Here is a 26,049-nt window from a genome sequence, read left to right on the forward strand (position 1 = left end):
TTTCAACTTCAGAATTTACCTCTATAGTCTAACATTAGGGTTTCTCTAACATTATACACTGACACTGCATTTTCTCAATCTGAATCTGCTCCTCACTGAGAATACCTTCAGGCTTCATATTTAGAACATGAAAATCATGCACATAATTTACCAGACATAAACACAGCAGTACTGGCCTAAGATCATGGGAAGCCTCCAACAGAACTGTTAAAAATGGAGCAATTACTGTGCTACTCCATGTCAATGCATTTCTATTGTGTGCATAAACAAATCAGCCACTATTAGATTTCAGGATTCAGATAATATTATGTATGTCACAGATATTTTGCTTGCCTCTGACAGACAAAAGAAGCCTCTGATTTCTTCTATTGATACAAAGAGTCAGGAAGCAAAGTAAGTCACAACGCTTTATGGAAGACACACTTGAATCAGAAGTTTCTGATTCTGTTTAGGTAGATATTGTCTATCCCCATGACCATCTTTATCCTTTTTCTACCTTCTCAACTCACCTCTTTTTGCCACCCTGTTCATCTTACCTCTTTTCCCTAAAGGTGTCCCCACCCAGCTTCCCTTACTCTCTTCTAGCATGTGGCTGTGAGAGGAACCCAGAAACTTTGGCAGGATTACTCTCCTCTAAGTTCAAACATGTTGACAAAGGAGAGGGAGAGGTTCCATTGCTGAAATAAACTTAAAAACAAAAAGGAGTAATGTGACTTTGAAAACAAACAAACAAACAAACCCTCACTTCCTTTTTCTTGGTAACCGTTTTGGAGGCCAAGGAAAAAGAACATCCTTCAGCTACCTTGGGCTGCACAAGATACAATGAGTAGAGAGCTAGACTGACATATGTACCACATACCAGAATGATTCTGGCACTGAAGATCACACCTAACAGCACAATGAGCATCAATTCTAGAAGTGGTGCTTCCTGAAGTGATAAAAGATATTTGATTATCCTAACATGAGGTTCCCTCATGCCTGCTAATTAGCTTTCTTTGCTTGGTGAATGGTCACTGGAAGGAAAACACAGGCTTCATTTGCAATTCTGATTGCCCAGGCAAAATGTGCAGTCACTGGAGGAAAAGCTGTCCTATTACTGTGTCATTTTTCTCTGGACAAAAACAACTTCTTCATCCAAATGTTGTGAACTATAGCTCATTGCCACTGAAAGCACCTCCTTGTGAGATCCTTGCCCATCATGGCTCTTAAAATCAGGAAATGAAACAACCATAGAATAGTCTGCACACATCATTAATGCATCCTTATAGGAGGGTCATTTACCTTACCATCTAAAGCAGTGGTCTCTCGTTTCATTTAGTCGTTTAGTCGTGTCCGACTCTTTGTGGCCCCATGGACCAGAGCACGCCAGGCCCTCCTGTCTTCCACTGCCTCCCGGAGTTGGGTCAGATTCATGTTGGTTGCTTCGGTGACACTGTCCAGCCATCTCATCCTCGGTCGTCCCCTTCTCCTCTTGCCTTCACACTTTCCCAACATCAAGGTCTTTTCCAGGGAGTCTTCTCATGAGATGGCCAAAGTACTGGAGCCTCAGCTTCAGGATCTGTCCTTCCAGGGAGCACTCAGGGTTGATTTCCTTTAGAATTTATAGGTTTGTTCTCCTTGCAGTCCAGGGGACTCTCAAGAGCCTCCTCCAGCACCACAATTCAAAGGCATCAATTCTTCGGCAGTCAGCTTTCTTTATGGTCCAGCTCTCACTTCCATATATCACAACAGGAAAAACCATAGCTTTGACTATTCGGACTTTTGTTGGCCATGTGATGTCTCTGCTTTTTAAGATGCTGTCAAGGTTTGTCATTGCTTTCCTCCCAAGAAGAAGGTGTCTTTGAATTTCGTGGCTGCTGTCTCCATCTGCAGTGATTATGGAGCCCAAGAAGGTAAAATCTGTCACTGCCTCCATATCTTCCCCTTCTATTTGCCAGGATGTGATGGGGCCAGTGGCCATGATCTAAGTTTTTTTGATGTTGAGTTTAAGACCCTTTTTTGCACTCTCCTCGTTCACCCTCATTTCAAGGTTCTTTAGTTCCTCCTCACTTTCTGCCATCAGAGTGGTATCATGTGCATATCGGAGGTTGTTGATATTTCTTCTGGCAATCTTGATTCCAGCTTGGGATTCCTCCAGTCCAGCCTTCCGCATGATGTATTCTGCATATAAGTTAAATAAGCAGGGAGACAATATACAGCCTTGTCGTACTCCTTACAGCCTTGTCGTACTAAAAGGTTAGTGGTCTCTAACCTTTTCCAAATCATGGACTGGTTGGAGGGTGGGGCCCATGTGCAGGGGGAACCCCCACACTCATGGATGTGTGGGGTGTGCTCGCAGGTGTGTGGGGTGCACACTCACGCATGCATGGGTGGGCAGGCGAGGCACACTTGAGGGTGGGTGGGACATGCTCACACACATGCACGGATGGCTGGGGTATACTTGTGGGTGGGTGGGGTGCATGCTCATGCATGCACGGGTGGGTGGGAAACACTCAAGGGTGGGTGGGCAGCCCATGCAGGCAGTTGGGTATGCGTGGGGGAAGTGTGTGGGGGGGAGTGGGAGATCTATCTCCGCGGCCCGGTTCTGCCAAGGCCATGGCCCAGTCCTGGGCCACAGACTGGGGGTTGGGGACCCCTGATCTAAAGGAAACCATTAAAAGGCCCATTTCAAATTAATCTAATTTAGCAGCCAATTATCTTAACTATTGACCCACTGCCAATACTCATTACCCCCTTACCCTGGAATAAAGACATGAGACAATTATTATGGAATAAATATGGGGCACATTTTATTGAATATTAATTATTGCCCTCAATAAAAAAGGGGGGTCCTGCCATACTGCAGAATCAGGTACTGCAAAGGGATCTCAATGGACCCCTTACCAAACAAATGGGTGTTCTCATGGTAATGAAGACAGCAAGAACCCTGCCAGCCCAAATTTGACCACCCCTGGACCTCCAGCCCCCTCCCCAAGCACTATAATCACACAATCCTCAGTGCTGGGAGATCAGATGAGCTATATGTTACCTGTGGTTGTGAGGGGACTCACCGAAACCTGTTCTATCTGCACTAACTGCCACAACATAGGGGCTAGCTACACTAAGTCCAATGCCTGCCATCCAGCCTCTCAATTTCCAAAAGCAGCCCCCCCCCGAGGTCTGCCAGAAATATTTCTAATCCTCTATCTGAAAGGCACACTCCATTGTGCAGAAAAAAGCATGGGCCTATTACCATGGATCTCCTGGTGACCAATCACTGATCCAATGCCATTGCATACCACTGTACAAACTTCCCAGTTAACACTCCTCCACACAGTGTTAACTCGCTGCACCTGGCATTCATCCTGCCACACCAGCAGAGGAATGACCATGGACGAAATAATACTCAGAGCAGGGTACGTTGCCCTCAGCCATCTGAGGTTGCGTATAACATCCAATATCAAGGCCTTGCCAGCCTGCCTGACCAGATCGTTACCGCCCAAGTGTAATGAGTAATACAGCTAGGGTTGTTCACCAAATGCTGCCGCTCTGCAAAATTGGCTCCATTGCTTTCCATGGATCCCTTTCCAGATGATTTGGATTCTAGCTCCTAATCATTTAAAGTCATTGGGATGATAGCCTAAAGCGGCTGCAGTTGAAGCTGCACCAATTCTGAAAGAATGAGTGCCAAACTTCAAATCTTGAATTCCCAAATTACGCAGTGCCTAATCTGTCATTTTCCAAAACTGATACTTCATTAGAGGGGACCCATCTTTGTGCATGAAAAAATAATCCTGTCCCTGCCCCCTAAGTTCTAAATATGTGCTTATTGCTCTCACCAGACATACTGTAGCTCTGCTATAGCAAGTAGCCAGATTAAGATCGGCACCTCTATCACACTGGTTGGCCTTGGATTGACAAATACGAATCAAAATCATGTCATCTTCCAATCTAACATCATGCCATTGCAATGTTACATTTGTCGCATCACCTTTCCCTGTAGCTACTACCTCACTAATCCTCAAAGTACTGAAAAATGTCAGTAACGACGCAGCCCTAAATAATGCAGCCTTATATGCATCCCTACAAATGACAAGCCACCCTCTGTTATTTCCCTATGCTTCTTCTTCTTCTTCTTCTTCTTCTTCTTCTTCTTCTTCTTCTTCTTCTTCTTCTTCTTCTTCTTCTTCTTCTTCTTCTTCTTCTTCTTCTTCTTCTTCTTCTTCTTCTTCTTCTTCTTCAATTAAAAGTAGAACAAAATACTAATAAGGCATTTTTTTTAAAAAAAAATGTCCATACTATCAGCCCCTAAATGCAGGGCCGAAGCACAAAGTACACATGTGGGGGGATGCAACCCCCCCCATCTGATAGCAAAGCCACTGCTGTATATAAGCCGGAGAGATGCAGTTAAAAATAACTGAGCTGCAGAGCTACGACCTTCACCATTGCCAGAAAAGGAAGAGGCCAAAGGGAGGGGAAAACATCCTTTAAATATTGCCAGCCTTCCCCCCTCCCTTCCCGGGTCACTCTCATGAAACCGCATCTCGTGATTTCCCAGGAAGATGATAATGGTGGCCTGTCCTGCCGAATCAAGCTCAGCAGTGGACCAAACAATTCCTGGGCAAGTTGATTGAAAGGGTGGTGACTGACGTTCTTGGAGGAAATAGATAGTCTAGATCCATTTCAATCAGGGTTCAGGTTACACCATAGGACTGAAATGGCATTGGTCACCATGCAAGATGCTCTCTTGAGGGAAGGGGAGTATAACCCTATTGGTCATCTTGGTTCTTTCTGTAGCATATGATACTATTGACCGAGGTATTCTTCTGGGACAGTTTCAAGGTCAGGATTAGGGGCTCCATTCCTTGGTGGTTCCAGTCCTTCCTCAAGGGCAGATTTCAGATGATACAGCTTGGGAAGGCATTGTCCAGCCCTTGTCACCTCAGTAATGGGGTCCTTCCAAGGGATGAGCTGTCTCCTCAATGGTCTTTAATATATATATGAAGCTGCTGGGAGAAGTAATTTGGAGTTTTTGAGGGGTTTTTGTCATCAATATGCATGTGACACATAGCTCTGTCTCTCCTTTTCTTCATCTGCAGGTGATGTTGTGCAAGTCCTTGAGCACTGCCGGGCATCGATAATGGACTGGACTAGGACCAACAAACTGAAACTGAATCTAGATAAGATGGAGATTCTACTGTTTGGAGGACCATCAAGCTGATTAGAGGGATATTTAGCTTGTCTTGATGGGGTTACACTCCCCTGAAGGACTGTGTTCACAGCCTGGGAGTACCTTTGGACCCAGCTCTCTCAGTGAAGGCACAAATATCTGCTGTGGCCAGGAGTATCTTTTATCAACCTTGGCTTCTTACCTACCTGGATAAGATATGCCTAACAGCAATGGATCATGTATTGGTAATCTCTAAAATATAATACAGTTACATTCTCTATGTAGACTGCCCTTGGTCATTATGGAAACTTCAGTAGGTCCAAAATGTGGCAGTGAGACTGATTACAGGTATCAGGAGACATTGGACATATATCCCCAGTTTTGGCATGCTTTTCGTGGCTCCCTGTTAGTTTCCGTGCTCAATTTAAGGTGCTGGTAATAACCTATTAGTTATTAGTGGGCCGTGGTGGCACTGCGGGCTAAACCGCAGAAGCCTATGCTGCAGGGTCAGAAGACCAGCAGTCATAAGATTGAATCCACGTGATGGAGTGAGCTCCCGTCGCTTTGTCCCAGTTCCTCACCAACCTAGCAATTTGAAAGCATGTAAATGTGAGTAGATAAATAGGTACCACCTTGGTGGGAAGGTAAAATGGTGTTCCCTAGTCATGCTGGCCATGTGACAATGGAAATTGTCTTCGGACAAACGCTGGCTCTACGACTTGAAAAAAGGATGAGCACCGCCCCCTAGAGTCGGACACAACTGGACTGAAAATGTCAAGGGGAACCTTTACCTTTACCTTTAATAACCTATTAAACACTTAATGGTTTAGGACTCTGATATCTGACAGCATGTCTCTCCCACAAAATAGCTACTTGTCCTATACACTCGTTGTAGTCCACCAACATTAAGAATTGTTGCTCCTAAGGTGGCCAGAAAAGTCAACACAAGGAACTGAGCTTTCTCAATTGTTGCCTCTTCCCTCAGGAAAAAAATCTTCATCTGGAGGTTCACCAGGCATCGTTGTTCTCTGTTTTTAAAAAGCACATTATATAAAGCTGCCTTCTACCAATTGTAAATATTGTTCTGAGATGTACAAATGGATTTTAATTGATGTATTTTTATTTAAAGGTATTTTTTAAACTACCAACAGGGTTTATTGCATTTTACTGTATTTTTGCATTCTTGTAAAGTGTTTTTATGATTTTGCTATATCTTGTGAATCATCCAGAGAGTAGCAACTCTAATAGGATGGTATTGAAATACTGTACTGATTGTAATTAGATTAAAATTAATAATTAATTTCAATCTAATTACAATTAGTATTGGTTGGTCCTGGAAATACCCAGTGTGGCATAGTGGATAGAGAAATGAACTGGGACTCAGGAGCCTGGGTTCAAATCCTCACTCAGCTATGGAAGCTCACTGGGGCTGTGGAACTGGTACCATTTCTTAAACATCTCACTTAACCTGAAAGCCCTATTAGAGTTGTTATGTTTTTAATTGGCAGCACATAACATATCATACCTGGATCCTACATGGATCAAGGTCTGATGCTTGGATGCTTTCCACCTGTACTTGTTCTCTGTTTTGCCCTTACAATAACATGAGGAAAGGTGCAGCCCACAAATGCAACTGTTGCAAAGTACTGGTGCAAAGATCCGAGGTTTGCCTTTTTGCTTAAACAAAAAGGAAAGGAAGGAAGGTAGGTGACAATCAGTTGTGGGGGGCCTTCTTCCACTAGATTTGCAACCCACTAATTTTGGAAATATCTTGCTAGATGAGGTGCAGATTTGCAAATAATTGATCTCACTCTGTTCACCTAGGATGCCACAGCAAGCACGATGCCCTCTGTGCCACCAGAGCTATGCACAATGTTCACAATCCCCATAGCAAATATTTACTAGCGTTTTAACCAGAAACTCATATTTCCATGCAAAGCACAGAGAGTGTAAAGTGAAGTGCTGTATACATCTAGGTACGCAGTATTACTGATTTGATAATTTTGTGTCTTAAAAGAGAAGGTTAATTTTAAATGTAATTTGTACCTTGGTAAACCCAACTGTCAGAGTATCACTTATAAAAATACAAAGAAAATAATAACATCTTTCAAGAAGTCCATTTACATATAAAGCTCTGCACCAGCAGGAGCTCCTTCCAGAAGAATGTTTTAAAAAATGAAGTCTGCCACCTCCTTGAACATTTTTATAGCAACTCATTTCACAAAAGGAGCCAAATAATAAGATAATCATTTACTTATTAACATTTCCATAGGCATCAAAAATTCAACAAGGTTCCCTGCTTTAAAAAAGCAGACTAGAAGGGGAGAACATTAAAAAGTTGACCTCACAAAAACATTATACAATGAGATACAAATAATTAGTGACTTCTCTGCTGAATAATATATTGAAAGTCACTATTAAAGTGACAGAAAAACTGAGCAAAGTAATGAGATATGAGTTGTATTAGTTATGTCCGTTTTCTATGAATCATTATGCTAGCCAATTAATGAATTTTATATATGTGCTATTAAGGGAATAGTGTTGCAACCATAATTCTCAAATGCCACAGAAAGTCATTAATGTGGCTGGTCTGATATAAGAAAGCATCATTTGCTTGTTCGAAAGAGAATGCATTTTGTACATGTCCATTGCATCATTTAGCAGGAGATCATGAGGATAGATGTGTTGATCTGTTTTTCTCCACATTTATCAGTGGGAAAATTGGGAAATATATTATGTACGTCTTGTTGAAAAGCAGACGTAAATGCTGAGAAATTGCAACAGGAAGGGGCTGTTTAAGAGCTTATGTATTTCACTGCTGCTGGTGGAAAAGGAATCATCTGTGGACCTTTTCAGGTCATTCCCATTATTTCTGGACATAATTATAATTTGCTTTTATTCCCTATGTAGCTGTTATCATGTTAAACCCCTTCCGATTTCTGTATGTACTGCTAGAGAAGAACAAGAAGAGAAATGGTCTACCTTTGGTTTAGTTAACCAGTGCTAACCAATAGTTTGACTAAAGAAAGATGTACATTACATTGTCTTAGGAAAATCTACTCACAAAACTTTCCAAATCCATCATTTTTCTCCACCTTTTGACCCCCACTCTTTCTGACCCATCTCCTCTGGCCACATTGCTTATTCTAAGGAGAGCAAAAGCACATGGAGACTGTAATGTAGAGGTGTGGCCTCCCTAGCATGCTCACCACCACCACCCTCATAATAAATTTGGCTCAGAAAGTTTTATTCTGCCTTCTGAGGAAGTGAGGCTAATTCTGGCATGATTTCAGTTCCTCACACTCTTGGGGCTCCCAAATTCTAAAAATGTTTCATTTGTTTTTCAAAAGCATTTTTGGCCACTATAGAGCACATGGGACTTTTTATATCAAAAAAACCCCCAACAACACACTTTTTTTGAAAGAAAGGTTTGTAGTACCAGGCAAAGGTGTAGCCCTCCAATGTCCTCTGGAAGTTGCCCATTCCTATTGTAATGGTTAACAAATGAGCTCCATAATGTTCTAAGACTAGAGGGTTGCACTCCAAAAGAATAGTGGCACCGTTATGATTGCTGTAGCCTCTGTTTCATCAGCAGTGGTCATGGCGGGAGGGAAGGTAGCTAGAGATGCACAAATGATCTTGGAAACCATACATAGGCCAACTATTGCTGCCTCTTCTTTAAAGGGTAAAATAAGCGGCTATGCCTGATAGCATGGGAATACTCTTCCAGGTAAATACTAATGACAAACAAATGGCTACTCAACAATCTTTGTAATGATGACTATTCCAGCTTGCTAAACAGAACTCTCCATGAGGAAAGGAACATCTGAAAAGGTTTTATAAAGTGAGATCATTATTAGTGCTTGAATTTTAAAACATTTCATGTTATTTTAATCTACTTTGTCCCCTTTGTTTGTTAGCTGCCTCAGAGAGAACATGGATTTGAGAATAAATGAAGAATGTAGTTCTCCTTAAGGGTAGGTAGGCACAATGAGTGTATGTAGAATGAGAGCTATTTTTGCTTTCCATGCTGCTGTGACAACACACATATGAAAGAGCCACAGGAGCAGGAGAAATAACGTGGTACTTTCCTACATTCATATTACTCGACTAGGAGGTGATAGTATTTTTGTGAAGTAAAGAGCTGGTCCTATGCAGCTTGCCCTAAGTGCAAAGTGGTCTGACTGATATCTGGAATGGAGACATTGAGAGCAGGACTTAGGTGCCTCCCCCGCCCTTCACCACAAGTAGAGACATCCCCATTTTCAGACCATTAGGCCAAACTGTAGGGCTAAGGTTATTCACAGAGTGAGCAATGGAGCTATACATTCATAGAAACACCTGAAAGTGCCATTGCAATGTGATGCACTTGGAAAAAATCATTTATCTTTGAAGCTAAATTCCTGCAATTGGGAAGTGGAAGAATATCCTTTTGAAAACTGGACTAAAATTCCAGTGGATTAGGGCAATTTTTCTGCATTAGAGCATTCCAGATTTCTACCTTTGAAATTTAGTTGAATTTTGTAGTTCCAGTTAGCTTGAATTTGCTTGCAATGTTACGTATTTTATTTTATATTTATTTATTAGATTTATATACTGCCCATCTAGAATGTGTCTACTCTGGGCGGTTTACATATAATATAAAATAAACTAAGATAAAATCCAGATTAGTCCAAAATGGGAAAGGAAAAAAAGAAGAAGTGGGGGGGGGGGAGAGAGAAAAGAAAACATCAGCTTTCTGTTGCTAATCGTCAAAGTATTTGTGGTGGGATGTGCTCCAGAATTTCATCAGCACTAGAACTGCCATGGGATTTATCACTTCTAAATATACATTATGGCAATAGGCCACCAAGTATGTAGAGAGGCAAGTTGCTTACTTCTGGTGAAGTTAAAAGACTGGAAGTAATCCCCATAGAGAGAAATGTGATTTGGCTGAGATTTTAAGGAGAACACATCAGGTGTGGAGGGATACAGCAAGACCTGCCTGTTACTCTGTTTGCCAGATCCCATGTTCTAACACAGAGATGATGTCACCATTACCTGAAGTTAGGTGTGTGCACTGGAGTATGAAAAAACCTGCAATGATACACATCTGTCACAAACTAAAAATACTCTTTCCAGGTACTGCATTTATGCCAAAATTTGAAGAACCATGATACACATCTGCCAAGGAATAACAGAAAAGAGACCAAGATTGTAATAAATATCTTTTTTCATTACAGAAGTGAGTTAGTGATACAGTCCAGGGGGGCATAATTTGTTTGGGGCTGTAGTTTGTTTGACTTGTGTTGTATCATCAACCAACATATTATATACTTCTCAAACTATTATGAACATTGAAACATGATTATCTTTTGTGTTTTGCCTTTGTTTGAATTTTGCACTATAGTTCTCTATGGACAATAAGGGTACAAAATTAATAAATTTGGGGAAATAACATAGAAAAGGCATATAAATGTGCAAATGTAAGAGACAACTATAAAATAAATGTTAATTATTGTATACAAGTATGTGAAAAGGTTATGAATTTTTATGCACATGAAAATTAAATTTCATGTAGAATGATTATTGATGCAAAAAGGCAATGGAACAAACTTTACTTTGTAAAAACATAAACAGTGCAATAGACTCCCCCATCCTTAAAATTTGATGCCTACTCCAGCCACTCCATGAAGCCTGAATAGAATTCATCTAGTATGGGCAGACAGCCAACATTCGTTTTACTTTGTTGCACAACCTCAATACAAAATGTGTAGCTTCTATTACAAGTTCAGTTTGTGTTCACAAGCAAAGACAGAACAAGGGTTAAGACACAGGCTTAAATCAGTTTTTATACTGCCAGCTGCACAGTTACACTTGCACAGTGTAGCACTTCAGTGTAACCAAGCTTGTTGCTTTGTTTAAAAAAATATTCAAAGATCTAGATGAGGGGCACATTTCTCTCATTCAGTCTGGTCAATGCCAATGGGTGTTTCACATGGCACTCCAAAGGCAAGGATGTTAATAATTTTATATCCATCACAAAAGGGTCTGAATCATTCCTTGACTGGTATAACAATAACCAGTGAATATAACAATAACAATGACTATATACTGTACTAAAACAGCAGAATTACAGATAGCAAGACACAAGAGGCCAGCATCACAATGGCAGTCCTGGGTCAATTGACTGTATGCTAGGAGAAGGGGAATTCTCTATCTTCCATATATTGTATCTGTTGTACATAAGCTCTTAGCTTCAGAAATTTTTGGAATTGTGTATTGCATTGTATCAAAACTGACTCTGTGAAATGCATTGTGACAACAAACCTTAATTCTGCTTTCAGAATCACTAGTTATTGGATTGTAAATTAATATACCGACCCCAAAGGGTAGTAGCTATATCACACAGGTCTGAGTTGCACACCTAATTGAATTTACTAAGGAATTCTTCCATGTAAGCATGTAGGATTAGGCTGTAAGGCTACAAATGCAAACTCAGGGCCTATTCAGACAAAGGAATTTAGAGCAGTCAGGTTCACACTTAAAAGGTTCTTAGCGATCCAATCTATTTCATCTCTCACTTGAGTGATCCTTCTGTTCACACTGGAGATATTATTCTCTTGTGAGAGGGGTCGATACAAGTCTGTGTATTGCTAATTTACTCATGAGAAAGGCCCACCCGGCGTATTTATGAATACCCAGTTTATTCCCAAATAAGGAGGGACTAGCAGAGGACAGCAGTGGCAGGGCAAGATTGTGGGCGCAGTACTGGCATGAGGGAGAAATGTTGGGGTGACGGTTGGGGAGATGTTAGGGAGGGAACCCACTTTTCCGACCTTTCTCCATTTTCTGACTGCCCCCATAAGGCTGCACTGCCTTATGCGGGTGGAGCCCACGGAGTCTACATAGCCCCTTTCCCCACCTTTTCTCACAGATATCATTCAGCAGGACACAGTGGCTTTCCTTCTTTGATGTTGCTAGTTAAAGTAAGTGGCATATCAGCAATACATCAGCATAGAATGGTGTTAGAATTGTGCTTTGTCATTTGGAGAAATATTAAGAAGAAAAAGATGAAAAAAGATGAGGAGGAGTTTTCTCCATCCTGCCTTTTAAAAACACAACCCTCCCTAATACATCGCAGGGTTGATGCCACTGCGCAAAGCTCCGTTTGGTTGTGGGCTAACCATCTGCACAGGTTATATAACAATTAGGATTTTGCTGAATAATACCGAAAAGAATACATGCTGTAGTTCTGTGCCAGAAAGGTGCACAACAGCTCTTACAAAAGGCCGGAGGGAAACACATGTGGACACCATAATTTGATTTGAACCAAACGGTACCAACAGCATTCCAGTGGCAATTTCTATTCCTCACAGAAGCAGTCGTCATTCTTTTTAATTATATTCAGCCAAGATTGGAGACTCCCTCACCCTCGCCGCCACTGATGAAGCTTAGACAGGACACTACAATAACAATTTCCTAATGAGGACTGCCAGTCAACCAGCTATCACAGCAATATTCAGCAGGAGGAATATTCAAGTCTTTACTAGCTCATCTCCAGAGCTTACCGGGGGGGGGGGGGGGCAAAAAGCTAATTACCTGCTAGTGAGTATCAGACAAAGTTTTGCATTTAGGGCAGCAAAGATTTTTCCTGCTGCAAAACTGCCACAATTTACCCAAGGATCACCCTGCCCATGTTATATGCAAAGGTAAGTGTTAAAGCTGTATCTTTTTTAAAACCACACTTTAAAAACACATTTAAATGTAAAACAATGTCTGGATTTAGATACATTTTTCTTCCGTGCGTGTGAAATTCAGCGTATTTCAGGCTTTTAATTCATTTCTAGCTTTCCTTTCTTTCTTAGTTTAAAGCAATCATTTGTGTTTTTAACTCAAGAAAAGGTTGCTAAACATTAGCATCCATACGGATTTCATTCTCCCTGCCTCATCATTTTCTTGTTTCCTGCCCATGGCTTAGCTGCTGGAGTTTAAGAACAGCCAGCTTTAATGTCTGTGACTGACACATATTTTTTGCTTACTTTGAAGCTTTTTTTTTCTTCCCCCACCCCACCATCCTAACTTTTCCTTTTCTAATATTCTTTCCTGTCCATAATCACAAAGCTACATAAGCTCTTTTGTGGTTTAAATAAATATTGTCAGTTTTTTAAAAAGCTCAACATGGTGTATTCTTCTTCAAAGGTAGCTATTAGGCACATAAAAAGAAGCCTGCTTGGTTTTTAGGATCATTTCGAGAGTATTATTCCTAGTGCTGATATTCAAATGAGAAAAAAGAAATCCATTAAAACTGTCAAAGAATTTTGCCCCATCTATAATTAAGTATAACCCTCCTGTGTTTAAATATAGCACTGTCGTTGTGACACCAAACACATAAAACCTCTCCATATGTTAAATTATTTGACATCCTACCCTCTATTCACAACCTTCTTTTAAAATGAGAAGGAGAAATGAGAGAGAAAGAGGAGTGCTGTGTGAGCAAAAAGGAGAATTGTCAGCTCTCAGCTATTGCACTGAGAGAGCTAATTATGAAAACAGATTTTTAGAAGTCTATAAAACGTGTTTGGATAAACAATGCACACAGATCCATTATGATGAAAGCTTTGGTGCAAATTAATTTCATCCAAAGGCAGATGGTAGAAGCACCAGTTAGCGTTAGTGCATTCTATAGCAAATGTCTGGTAGTTTTGGCCCCATACAATCAGCTGTCCATCGTGAGTGTTCACATTTTACATGAAATACACCATATGCCATGTGTTCATAACTAGGGCAGTGCTGAAACAACTAGCATTACATTAGTTTTCACAAATGTTAAAACTGTCTTCTGTATTTTGGAATGTTCATTATACACAGTGAATGCAATCAGTTGTTTTGATGCTATCTGATGCCGGAATTGTTGTAGATCACAAGCTGAATGCAACAATGCAATGTGGCTGCAAAAAGGCCAAGGTGATTTTAGGATGCATTAACAGAATTATATAGGGATGTGGTGGCGCTGTGGGCTAAACCACAGAAGCCTTTGTGTGCTGCAGGGTCAGAAGACCAGCAGTCATAAGATCGAATCCACGTGACGGAGTGAGCTCCCGTCACTTTGTCCCGGCTCCTCGCCTAGCAGTTCGACAGTATGTATATGCGAGTAGATAAATAGTTACCACCTCGGTGGGAAGGTAAACAGCATTCCATGTCTAAGTCACACTGGCCATGTGACCATGGAAGATTGTCTTCAGACAAACACTGGCTCTACGGCTTGGAAACGGGGATGAGCACCGCCCCCTAGAGTCAAACACGACTGACTAAAATGTCAAGGAGAACCTTTACCTTTACCTGAACAGAAGTATAATATCCAAATCCCATGAAGTACTGTTTTTGTTTAGTCGTTTATTTGTGTCCAACTGTTTGTAAGCCCATGGACCAGAGCACGCCAGGCCCTCCTGTCTTCCACTGCCTCCCGGAGTTGGGTCAAATTCATGTTGGTAGCTTCGGTGACACTGTCCAACCATTCTGTCCTCTGTTGTCCCCTTCTCCTCTTGCCTTCACACTTTCCCAGCATCAGGGTCTTTTCCAGGGAGTCTTCTCTTCTCATGAGAAGGCCAAAGTATTGGAGCCTCAGCTTCAGGATCTGTCCTTCCAGTGAGCACTCAGGGTTGATTTCCTTCAAAATGGATAGGTTTGTTCTCCTTGCAGTCCAGGGGACTCTCAAGAGTCTCCTCCAGCACCACAATTCAAAAGCATCAATTCTTCGGCAGTCAGCTTTCTTTATGGTCCAGCTCTCACTTCCATACATCACTACAGGAAAAACCATAGCTTTGACTATGTGGACTTTTGTTGGCAAGATGATATCTCTGCTTTTTAAGATGCTGTCAAAGTTTGTCATCACTTTCCTCCAAGAAGCAGGCATCTTTTAATTTTGTGGCTGCTATCACCATCTGCAGTTATCATGGAGCCCAAGAAAGTGAAATCTGTCACTGCCTCCTATCTTCCCCTTCTATTCGGCAGGAGGTGATGGGACCAGTGGCCATGATCTTAGGTGTTTTTTTTTTTTATGTTGACCTTCAGACTGTTTTTTGCACTCTCCTCTTTCACCCTCATAAAGAGGTTCTTTAATTCCTCCTCACTTTTTGTCATCAGAGTGGTATCATCTCTGTATCAGAAGTTGCTGATAATTCTTCTGGAAATCTTAATTCTGAGTTGGGATTCCTCCAGTCCGGCCTTTCGCATGATGTAATCTGCATATAAGTTAAATAAGCAGGGGGACAATATACAAAGAAATAGAGGAAAATAGAAAAGGAAAAACCAGAGATCTGTTCAGGAAAATTGGAGATATTAAAGGAACATTTTGTGCAAAGATGGACATGATAAAGGACAAAAAAGGGAGGGACCTAACAGAAGCAGAAGACATCAAGGAGAGGTGGCAAGAATACACAGAGGAATTGTACCAGAAAGATTTGGATATCCCGGACAACCCAGATAGTGAGGTTGCTGACCTTGAGCCAGACATCCTGGAGAGTGAAGTCAAGTGGGCCTTAGAAAGCTTGGCTAACAACAAGGCCAGTGGAGGTGATGGCATTCCAGTTGAACTATTTAAACTCTTAAAAGATGACGCTGTTAAGGTGCTACATTTAATATGCCAGCAAGTTTGGAAAACTCAACAGTGGCCAGAGGACTGGAAAAGATCAGTCTACATCCCAATACCAAAGAAGGGCAGTGTCAAAGAAATGCTCCAACTACCGTTCAATTGCACTCATTTCACATGCTAGCAAGGTTATGCTCAAAATTCTACAAGTTAGGCTTCCGCAGTATGTGGACTGAGAACTCTCAGAAGTACAAGATGGATTTTGAAGGGGCAGAGAAACTAGAGACCAAATTGCTACCATGTGCTGGATTATGGAGAAAGCCAGAGAATTCCAGAAAAAACATCTACTTCTGCTTCATTGACTACGTAAAAGCCTTTGACTGTGTGGACCACAGCAAACTATGGCAAGTCCTTAAAGAAATGGGAGTGCCTGACCACCTTATCTGTCTCCTGAGAAACCTATATGTGGGATAGGAAGCAGTAGTTAGAACTGGATCTGGAACAACTGATTGGTTCAAAATTGGGAAAGGAGTACGCCAAGGCTGTATCTTGTCCCCCGGCTTATTTAACTTATATGCAGAATACATCATGTGAAAGGCCGTCTGCCTTGGGTTTCCCTGCACGGCATAGCCCATAACTTATCTGAGTTACTCAAGCCTCTTTGCCACGACAAAGCAGCAATCCATGAAGGGGCATGAAGTACTAGTCCCTCTCTATTTGGCACTGGTAAGGGCACATCTTGAGTCCTGTGTCCAGTTCTGGACACTACACTCCAAGAAGGATGATGACAAACTGGAAAAAGTTCAGAGAAGAGCAGCAAGGATTATCAAGGGGCTGGAAACCAAGTCCTACAAGAAAAGACAGAAAGAACTGGGCGTGTTTAGCCTTGAGAAAAGAAAACTGAGGGGTGATATGATAGCACATTTCAAATACTTGAAAGGCTTTCATAAAGAAGAGGGGCAGGATCACTTCTCAATCATCCCAAAGTGCAGGACATGTAACAATGGGCTCAAGTTACAGGAAGCCAGATTTCAGTTGATTATCAGGAAAAACTTCCAAAACGCTAGAGCGGTATGATAGTGGAACCAGTTACCTCGAGAGGTGGTGAGTGTTGCAGTACTGGAGGCATTCAAGAGAAATTTAGACAACTATCTAGAAGATATCTTTTAATTTGTATTCCTGCATTGAACAGGGGGTTAGATTTGATGGCCTTACAAGCCCCTTTCAACTAAATTATTCTATGATTCTTTTATTATATCCTCTGCATCATTTTCTTTCTTTGTCAGTTTTGGAAATATGTACAACTTTACTCTGTTCTTCACACAACTAAGCACACTAACTGTCCAGGGATCGTAACTGCATGGAGAACATACATCCCTGCTCCTGTATGCTGTTCTGGTTCCTCTTTCTGTGCTAAGCACAAATTTCAGATGTCACATCAATGGACACATGGCATGTTGTGATGGAGCCACTGGAGGAGTCCCCTTTTCCATATAATGAAGAGGAAACAAGTTGTTAGGGATTAGATGTCTTACTGCTCCAAAGATGGATAGGTCAAAAATGAGGCAGGAGAAGGAAAGAGGGTGGGGGAGAATGAATGAAGTGATCTGGGTGAAGCGGAAGGGAGGGTTTTCCCTTCCGGCTTTCAGAGTCAAGACAAAGAACCAGTGTAATGCTTTAGATAATAATAACATTCACATGTTAAAGGGAAGCATATTTCCCGATCACATTTTGCCTCCAGTCACCCAGTGCCTTCTAGGTTTTGCAATGTTTCTGAAATCCTGGTGACCAATCACAAAACAAATGCACACCAATTTGCAAAGTGCAGATGGAGGCAAGCTCACACTGGAACAACCAGATGCCTTTTGTCACTTTAGGAAGCACCCATTTTAGTGATCTGCTAACTCTACTGTCCAGTCTGGACCTCAGTTTTGCTTTAAAAGTATATGAAAGTATATGAAGTGGGTATAGAGAAAATGTTATCAATCAAAAAACCAATAAGCTGGCTAGAGTTATACTGCTGAGGAATAACCACATGTAACCGTGAACAACAGGGGAACACCTTCAAAATGTGCCCTAAACACGACAACTAGATAGAGGATCTTTTCCCCCAATAGTGACAGGAATGGGTGTGGAAACAGAGACAGACAAATTCATTTTGCTTGTTAGCCCCACTTGCTACATAATGTGTCCCTGTGGTTCAAAATGAGTTGAACACAGGGACCTGGTTGGTCCTTGTCATTTAGTATAGTCGACACTTCATTGCAGCATCTGTCCAGGATTTCAGACAAACAGCCATTCCTATCTCCTAATGTTTCAGATGATCTGTATGCAAACCCTGTAGTTCTGTCACAAACTGGATCTCATAACTTAATTTTAAATTACTTTTGCTGAAGCTTTTCTGAGAAATATGGCAACTTCCCTTACTGAAAAAGCCTGGCAACAACATTGGTTTTAATTTCTCAACATTTTACTCAATGGCATCTGTAAAATAGGAGTGAAACACTGAGAATATGGAGATAACAAACCAATGTTAAATGAGAGCAAATGCAACATGATTGGTTTATGTCAAAATGAAGTAATTGATAAACAAAATAAATAGTACACAGGGGAATGAGACTAAATGTTTTGACATCTTAAAGAACCAGATACCATAAAGAAAGGCAGCTCTTTTAAGTTTCACTTAAAAACAGATACAGCAAGCTGAAAATTAAATCTCATTGTTGGGACATGTTTCAACTATCCAGATAAATGAATTTCCATGTATATATTTTGACCTGAACCAGAGGAGTTGAGTCATACCCAAATCCCAATTAACCTATAATAACCACAACTAATTTACCTCTGATTGACTTCAACAGAATTACCTTACTCTTGTATGGTTCCCAGTCCTGTCCATGTCAAAACATCTCATACAGGAGAAGTTCCCCCTGGATTGTGGTCAATGTTTTCATCTTGAAATACCATGGTAAAAGAATGCTTGCATAATAGGTATAATTGTGATAGTATAACATAGTCTGGGACAGGACATGGAAAGTTACTTTGTAAAAGTAATTTGTTATGGTAAAGTTTAAAAGTAACTCTTCAGTTTCCTGTTTCTCAAAAATTTCTTGAGACTCATTTGAATGCTACAAGCTACTCCACTATAACATAAAATATACTCTGCTGCCTTCCATCTCATTATCTCTTTAACACCCACAACAGAACACAAGACAGCAGGAAGAAATAGCACTTGAATCTTCTGGTGCACCATCATTTTTATTGCCTTTAACTTTAAAAACATCTAAAATTGACAACTAAAGGCACCACTTGTTTAACAAAAATCATAATGATGTTTGACTTGGGGAAAGGAACTAATTTGAAGTAACTAGCTGTTTTGAATTAGTTACCTTTGGATGCTGACATCCAAAGTTTGCACTTGCATGGTATCTGTTCATTTCAAAAGATTGCCAAAAGGATAGACCATGGCTAAAGTCTATCTCAAACCACCTTAATGCAAAAGGAGTTGCACAACAAGCATAATTATACAATTGTGTTCTTGGTAAAGAAATGCTAATCCTGCTCTGTGCTCTGCTCCCTGAATGTATCTGTATGTGATTTATCTCATTGCCGCCACAACTTGATTCAAGATGTGAATGCAAATTGCTGAAGAAGCAGTTTACTAGCTTATTTTATACACATTAGGGAGCTGTGTCTCATAATGAGTAATTGGGGAAACAAACTTCAGTGTTTTTTAATGCATGGTATGGCTGTGAATATACCTTTCTCTCCTTCAGTATTACAAGGCTGCACTTTATGAACATTCAATATGAGCCATTTACTAATGAAGGTTTTATGCTCAAATGATGTCAGATTAATCCCACTTGTAACAATGCTTAAAATGCATAGGCTGCAGTTCCACACACAGTTTGCATGTAAACATAGCCTATTAGATTTAGTAGGATTTGCATGTACATAACTGTAGAAAGGAATGTACCAGCAGAGTTTAAAGTGTACTTCTTTTCAGAGGTGAGGGCAACTGTTTTTAAAGAAATGTTTCTCTCATTCACTGGATTATAACAGAACAAAAGATGAGGACCTATGGCCTTTCAGATATTGTAAAAATCCAATTCCCATCAGCCTTCACTAGCATGACCAACAGTCATGGGTGTGAGTGGCTGCAGGTCAGAAACACATTAAAAAAAGAAAGAAAAGAAGGAAACTGGAATTCCATGCCACCTAGTGGTTTAAACAAGTATGATCAAATTCCAAGTCAAACCCAGTTATCTGGGTAATATGGCAACCCTGCCAGGGCAAACCTTTCCACTAGGTAGAATCAATCAGGCAACAGATTCTCCCCAGGCACCTAAACATCAAAGACATAGAGAAGCTTTCCCTGACTCTCCTCTACAATCCCTCCAGGTCTGGTGAAGACTTGGTTTCAGACATTTGTGTTATATACCAAAAAAAAAAAAAATGCCCTTTAGCAGCTGGGTTGTTGAAACCCAAACTTCACCAAATGGGTGAGATTGCACAGGAGAGGCAGAGGAAGCTTTTCTGTAATTTTAGTTTCTCTAGGTGCCAGGGGAGAGACTTTCTGTGGGAGGCTCTCCTTGTGGGGGTGTAACTCAGACATCCAAGATCCAGTCTTAATCAAACTTGACAAGATTGAAGAGCGACATCAGAGGAAGCTTCTCTGTAATTTTGGTGTATCTAGGTGCCTGGGGGCTCTATTGCAGCCCAACAAACCAATATATAAGACATCACTCAATATTCATTGATTCATATTTGTCAGAGAGCATCAATTCAGACAAATACAAATTAACAAATTAGCAATTTTTGATGAATTTTGCAATTCATTTTTTAATTTGTGCAGTGAACTATTAATTATTAATGTTTTTTCCCCTACTGCTTAAGAGATAGGGAGAAGCACTTGTGGGATTTTCTGTCTCAAGTACCAAAAAAGGCTTCCAATCTCATGCACTATCAGTTTAAGAGGAGGCCACCATTTATTTGATCAGTCTTAAGCAACAAAATGGCTTGGCTGATCCTGCTAGGCTGTTCTAAGTGTGGGAGATATCTTCCTTATGTAAAAACAAAACAAAACATCCCGTTTGTTTTTGTAATTGCAGCCTCATGGCTATGTTGTCTGTCATTTACTGTTTTCCTTAATACATAGAGGAAAGTGCCTTTGCAAGGCCTTGCTGGTGACATATAGGAACAGAAAGCAATATCAAGTGTGTAGTAAACTTCTATTAGTGCAACATGCAATGATAATAAGTTTTATGACCAATGATAAATAGTGTTTAACTGTGGGTTTAGCTTTCTTTCGATACCAACATTTTCCACAGCATTGTTCGGCTTGTGAGTTTGTTATGAAAAATAATAGATCTAGACAAACATCTATACACCTAGTGCAAAAAAAGAGAGAACTATTTTGTAAAATGTGCCAAATCCATGCTGCCGAGCATTTTGTTCCTGCTCTGCCTTATTTTTGATGAATATTTCAGCTGCTTATCTCCAGTTTTTCCCCATTTGTTTACTGAATTTCCAGGCTGCTTGCTCAGGATATTTTTAAGCTAGAATAGGCTGCCTAAAAATCCAGTACATAACTTAAAGGTCTGGGAAGAGGCTAAGCCAAAGAATTAATGTCCAGCACTAAAAAGAATTTCACAGCACAAAGGGAAAGAAATAACTTAGAAAAAGTAGCATGTGAAGGAATGAGTATCGAGCATGTGTTCTTTGTGTAGACAAAAGTCACACACATAGGGCTTTGCACACAAGGAAATCAAAACACGCTGACAAAATAGTCCAGATCATATGGGATTTAATTGTGTCTTTAAATTCCTTTGCTGTAATTTATGCTCTGATTGGATACAATATTTTTTTCCCAGCACTAAACCTTCCAGCCAGAATTGTGTTGCATTCGGCATTTGTATAGCAGCAATCATGCAAGCAATAGGAGATGTTTTGCCCACTATTTGCCATGCACCCCAGAGTACTCTAGCACATGATCGATCAGGTAAACAGGCACACAACCAAGAGCTGACAATCTGAAAAAACACATTGGTGACATCTTCAAATCTATCAAGCTTTATTTGGCATAAACTTTCATAGACTACAGCCCACTGCTTCAGAAGCAACTGAACAGGCTTCTTCAAAACCTGTTAGTCATTAGCAAGCAACAAGCCATTTCTTTGTCTCTGCCAGAACCGAATGTCAGCCTTCAAAAGTTCTGTCCACTAATTTCTTTACAGTCCATTTCTTTGACCCATATGTTGTTTAAAAGGTAACTACAATGATCTAGGGGGAAGAAATGTCCTTAAAATTAAAATCAATTTATCCAATTCGTGGCAAGAACAACTGCAAAACTGCTTGTACATTTGTCAGAATCACATCACCAGAAGGGAATCACAAGCATTTTTTTTTTGGAGTGGAGGAGTCCCCTTTTTTTTCAAACTGTGCAAACAAATGCAGTTGCCTCAAATGCATATTTTTTTTAAAAAAAAATGCACACAAAGACATTTTAGTCAATGGGGAAATGTCTAAAATAGGCACATTAAGGAAAATACATTCAAATACGTTCATAATAATACAAGATCTACCCGTGTCACTCGTGCGAGCCAGGAGGTGAGGCTGAGGAGCCTAACGTCGAGGGAGGCCCGGAAGGAAAAGACAAGAAATCGGGCCTTCTCGGTGGTAGCTCCTCGCCTCTGGAACAACCTACCTCCTGAGATTTGCGCGGCTCCCTCGCTGGGTATCTTTAAGAATCAATTAAATACATGGATGTTTCGGCAGGCCTTCCCATCAGATAATTCCTGACACCCTTTTTTCCCTCTCTTATTGTTTCCCCCACTTTGTGTAATGTTTTACTATCTAAAAATTCTTTTATATATCAATTTTTATTGTACTTCTATGTTGTTAGCCGCCTAGAGTGGTCCTGATCCGACCAGATAGGCGGGATATAAATAAAATAAATATTTTTTTTTAAAAAATGCACATACTTTCATGTACAAAGAAAAAGTCTCTCAAATTGACAGGTTGGATGGGGGTTGAGAATGCTGGTGAGGTCTTGAGGAAACATGACAAATATGGATGTGGAAGCTGATTCTATTCCTATCTCTTCTCCAATGCAAACTGATATTAAATAACATTAAATACAGCAAATGAAGATAAAAATATCTGCTTCAGGCAGATATTTTTCATATCTGAGATTCAGAAAGGAAAACCCAGAAAATGTCCTCTTGAGGTGGAGCCATGTGTATCCTCATACAGCGCTGCACTTCCTATATCTCAAGGAAGAGCCCTGTCTGAATATAGAGACTGCACTTGGCTAAGGTGGAACAAAGATTTGTATTATGATATGTATCAGTAATAACAGTTTGTGCCACCACCTGGCATTTGACCTCAGTGCTGAAAAATTAGAATACGGTATGTCTAGTAGTAAGACCTATATATGCTAATGGAGCCTGTGCTGGGTGTGAATCTGAGGTCTCTGTCGCTGCCATCCATAGTGAGCCACGCATGTCTTCACACCATTGGGGGCCACACACAAGATTTATCCCATGCAAGGACTACATGTGAGAATTCTCACTGTCTTGCTCTAGGATCAGAAAGAGGTGGACTTTCTCTCTTTTCCCCTCTTTCTTTCTTGAAGGTAAGGCAAATAGGGATTGGGTACTTCCTCGAATTTCCAAATCCTTTCAGGCAGAGCTTTGCTGTGTTTCCTGTGGTCCAATCTCATACATCTTCTGGTTGTGACTTACTGTTGGCCTCTTCTGCCATTCATTTTCACTTCAGTGATTCAGGTCACTCAGTACCTCTAACACCTATGCTTGAAGAATTGTCTTTGAGTACTTGAAAGCTTGCCTTGTTTGAAACTTCTTCATGATTCAGTAAAGATACAGTATTATCCAACACAGGATTCTGTCTTTCATAATTAAACAGTCATTTTGCTGTTACTGTTCTTTTAATTTTAATTGGGAAAAATTCTTCACTTAAGATCTGGCCTCACACCATTCCTACATCTTTCCTCATGGTAACTGGCACAGAAAATTACAGTGGCACCTTGTCTGAAAATCTTAGGCAGTGTTTACTCACTCACACACAGCTTGACTTCTCTTTTTTAGTGTGCCTGGCATGTTCCAGGTCTAAGCCTGGCTCACCATTCTTATTTTTGTTGCTGCCCAAGTACAAAGAAAAATGTTCCTTATCTTGACAGATTTAGGTTCCCTTCTGGCTGGGCTGCAGACTTCGCTAATAAGCACGTCCTTCTCTCCCTTCCACATTCTGAAGAATATGTGCTGTAGCCACTTACGTTTGACCACAGCAGGAAAAACAATGCATTTAACCTTTTTCAAAAAAATCAGAATTGAATGCATACCGATGCTTTAAACAATCACGTAGGTCTCAAATTAGCATCTAATGGCTGAAATCCTATTGGAAAACCTATGCCTATAGAAAAGTGGTGCTGTAACATACAACGGGCAATGAAATTGCTTCAAATGTTGTCACTATTCTTCATATTTACTCCTAATGGAGACACTATCATTAACCTTCTAACAATCTCCACAGATCCCCGGAATAGAAGTCCTTCCATAGTAGCAGCCATTTCCTCTCACACTGTTCCCATGTATTATTTCGATTTATCTCCAAGTTCCCCTATTGCCTAGCTTCTAAACAATTATTTTTCCATACCCTCTGCATTCTCATTCCATTTTTTCAAGTGTTCATTTGAGCCACTTTTTCTTTGTTTCTTTGTTCATTTGCTACATTAATAACCCACCATTCACTTGGTGAGCTTTATGACCAAATGGATATTTGGACCCCATCTCCCCAGTCCCAGTTCAATACTTTCCAGCATATGGGGTGAGGACTTTAATTCTGGAGAAGTACCTCTTAGAAAAAGTTAAAAAGCTAAAGAAAAGGGGATCACATCATAATCTACAGATACTACTTATGTATGTGGGGAATGATGTCACTGGAGACTGTGCCCTTCTTCATGCCTCCCTGCTTCCATCTTCCATTCATAGCCTGCACCTCCACCACAGGAATATGAAGAGTTCTCAGACACTTCCTCAGTGAGACTTCAAGAAGTTGCTGCCCTGTCTCCCAAGGTATCTTGCCACCAGCATGGCAATATAACAAGGAATTTAAAAAACACTGAGGTTTCCATTCTTTTGCAAAAAAGTATCTGTGTAAAATTACTGTCTTTTCCCTTTGTGAAGCAAATCACACATACACAGCAAGCACAAGTGGATTACTCAGACACAAGCAACCTGTTCATTCTGATTTTTAAAAGTCTGTGCGATAAGGAAACAGGACTTGTAGTTTCCTCCAGTTTGGATAAATTGTACAATTTTTGCAATTTGTGCAAAAACCATTCCAACAAATGGGAGAATTCTAATCAATACTAGCAGAAAAATAATTGGAAAACATTTGCAAGTTTTCATTCTTGTGTATGAGAACAAGGCAGGTTCTTGTCTCTGCTCCACACTTACCTTTCCTCCAATGTAATCTCTCCACCATTTATGTACTGACGGATTTGTTATGTCGATGTTGGGTTTCAGCAGGATACTAATGACAGGAAACGATTTCCATATGAATCCACAAATATAAATCTGTTTTCTGTGTGCTGCAGATGAACACTGAATAAATAGAAGGTTGTATTGGAGCAGTCTGATAAGTAAACGCGGCCTGGCTCCCAATTCTGAAAAATACAGCCTGCAAAAGGTCAACAAACTCTACCCAGCCACAAGGGCCAGGGATCATTGCAAAACACACACACACACACACACACACACACACACACACACACCAGCTAACAACACCCATCAATCACAGTGACAGATAATCTCCCCCCCTTATCACAACAAAAACATGCTGATCACCCTATCTCCTGAAGAAAGACAAAAGCTGTTCCCACAGCTATAAATACTCAGCTATCCAACAAACAGCAACAGAGCATGGACAGAGTTCCTACTCCAGTCCTCTGAAGATGCCGGCCACAGAGACTGGTGAAACGACAAGAAGAACAACCTTCAGAACACAGCCAAAGAACCCAAAAAACCCACAACAACCATCAGATCCCAGCCATGAAAGCCTTCGAGAATACACTGCTGATAAGTACTTCTACGTAATGTTCTGATTTATGTTCTAAAGTGATATCTATAACCAAGGTTTAGATGCACACTCCCCCTGCACAATGGATTCCTTCTCTAGAAGCTGTAGCCAACCAGCAAGAGGTTATTGAACTAGGTTTAGATGTCAGCTCATGACGAACTCATGAGGATAAAAAACTACATTCTTATGTATAAAACTGTTTGTTGTGGGCTTCTTATTGTTTGCAAAG

The 26,049-nt window shown here is 40.6% G+C and overlaps 1 long non-coding RNA gene across 1 annotated transcript; it reads left to right on the plus strand.

Annotated features, from left to right (window-relative positions):
* The first annotated feature begins 348 nt into the window (after positions 1 to 348).
* LOC140707755 (uncharacterized) lies at positions 349 to 25,476 on the plus strand. Its single transcript, XR_012087926.2, has 2 exons — positions 349 to 452; positions 5,079 to 25,476. It is a non-coding gene; the product is annotated as an uncharacterized LOC140707755 (long non-coding RNA).
* Positions 25,477 to 26,049: the final 573 nt, after the last annotated feature.

The sequence above is a fragment of the Pogona vitticeps genome, chromosome 5 (assembly GCF_051106095.1).
Source record: "Pogona vitticeps strain Pit_001003342236 chromosome 5, PviZW2.1, whole genome shotgun sequence".
In the NCBI taxonomy this organism is placed as follows: Eukaryota; Metazoa; Chordata; class Lepidosauria; order Squamata; family Agamidae; genus Pogona; species Pogona vitticeps.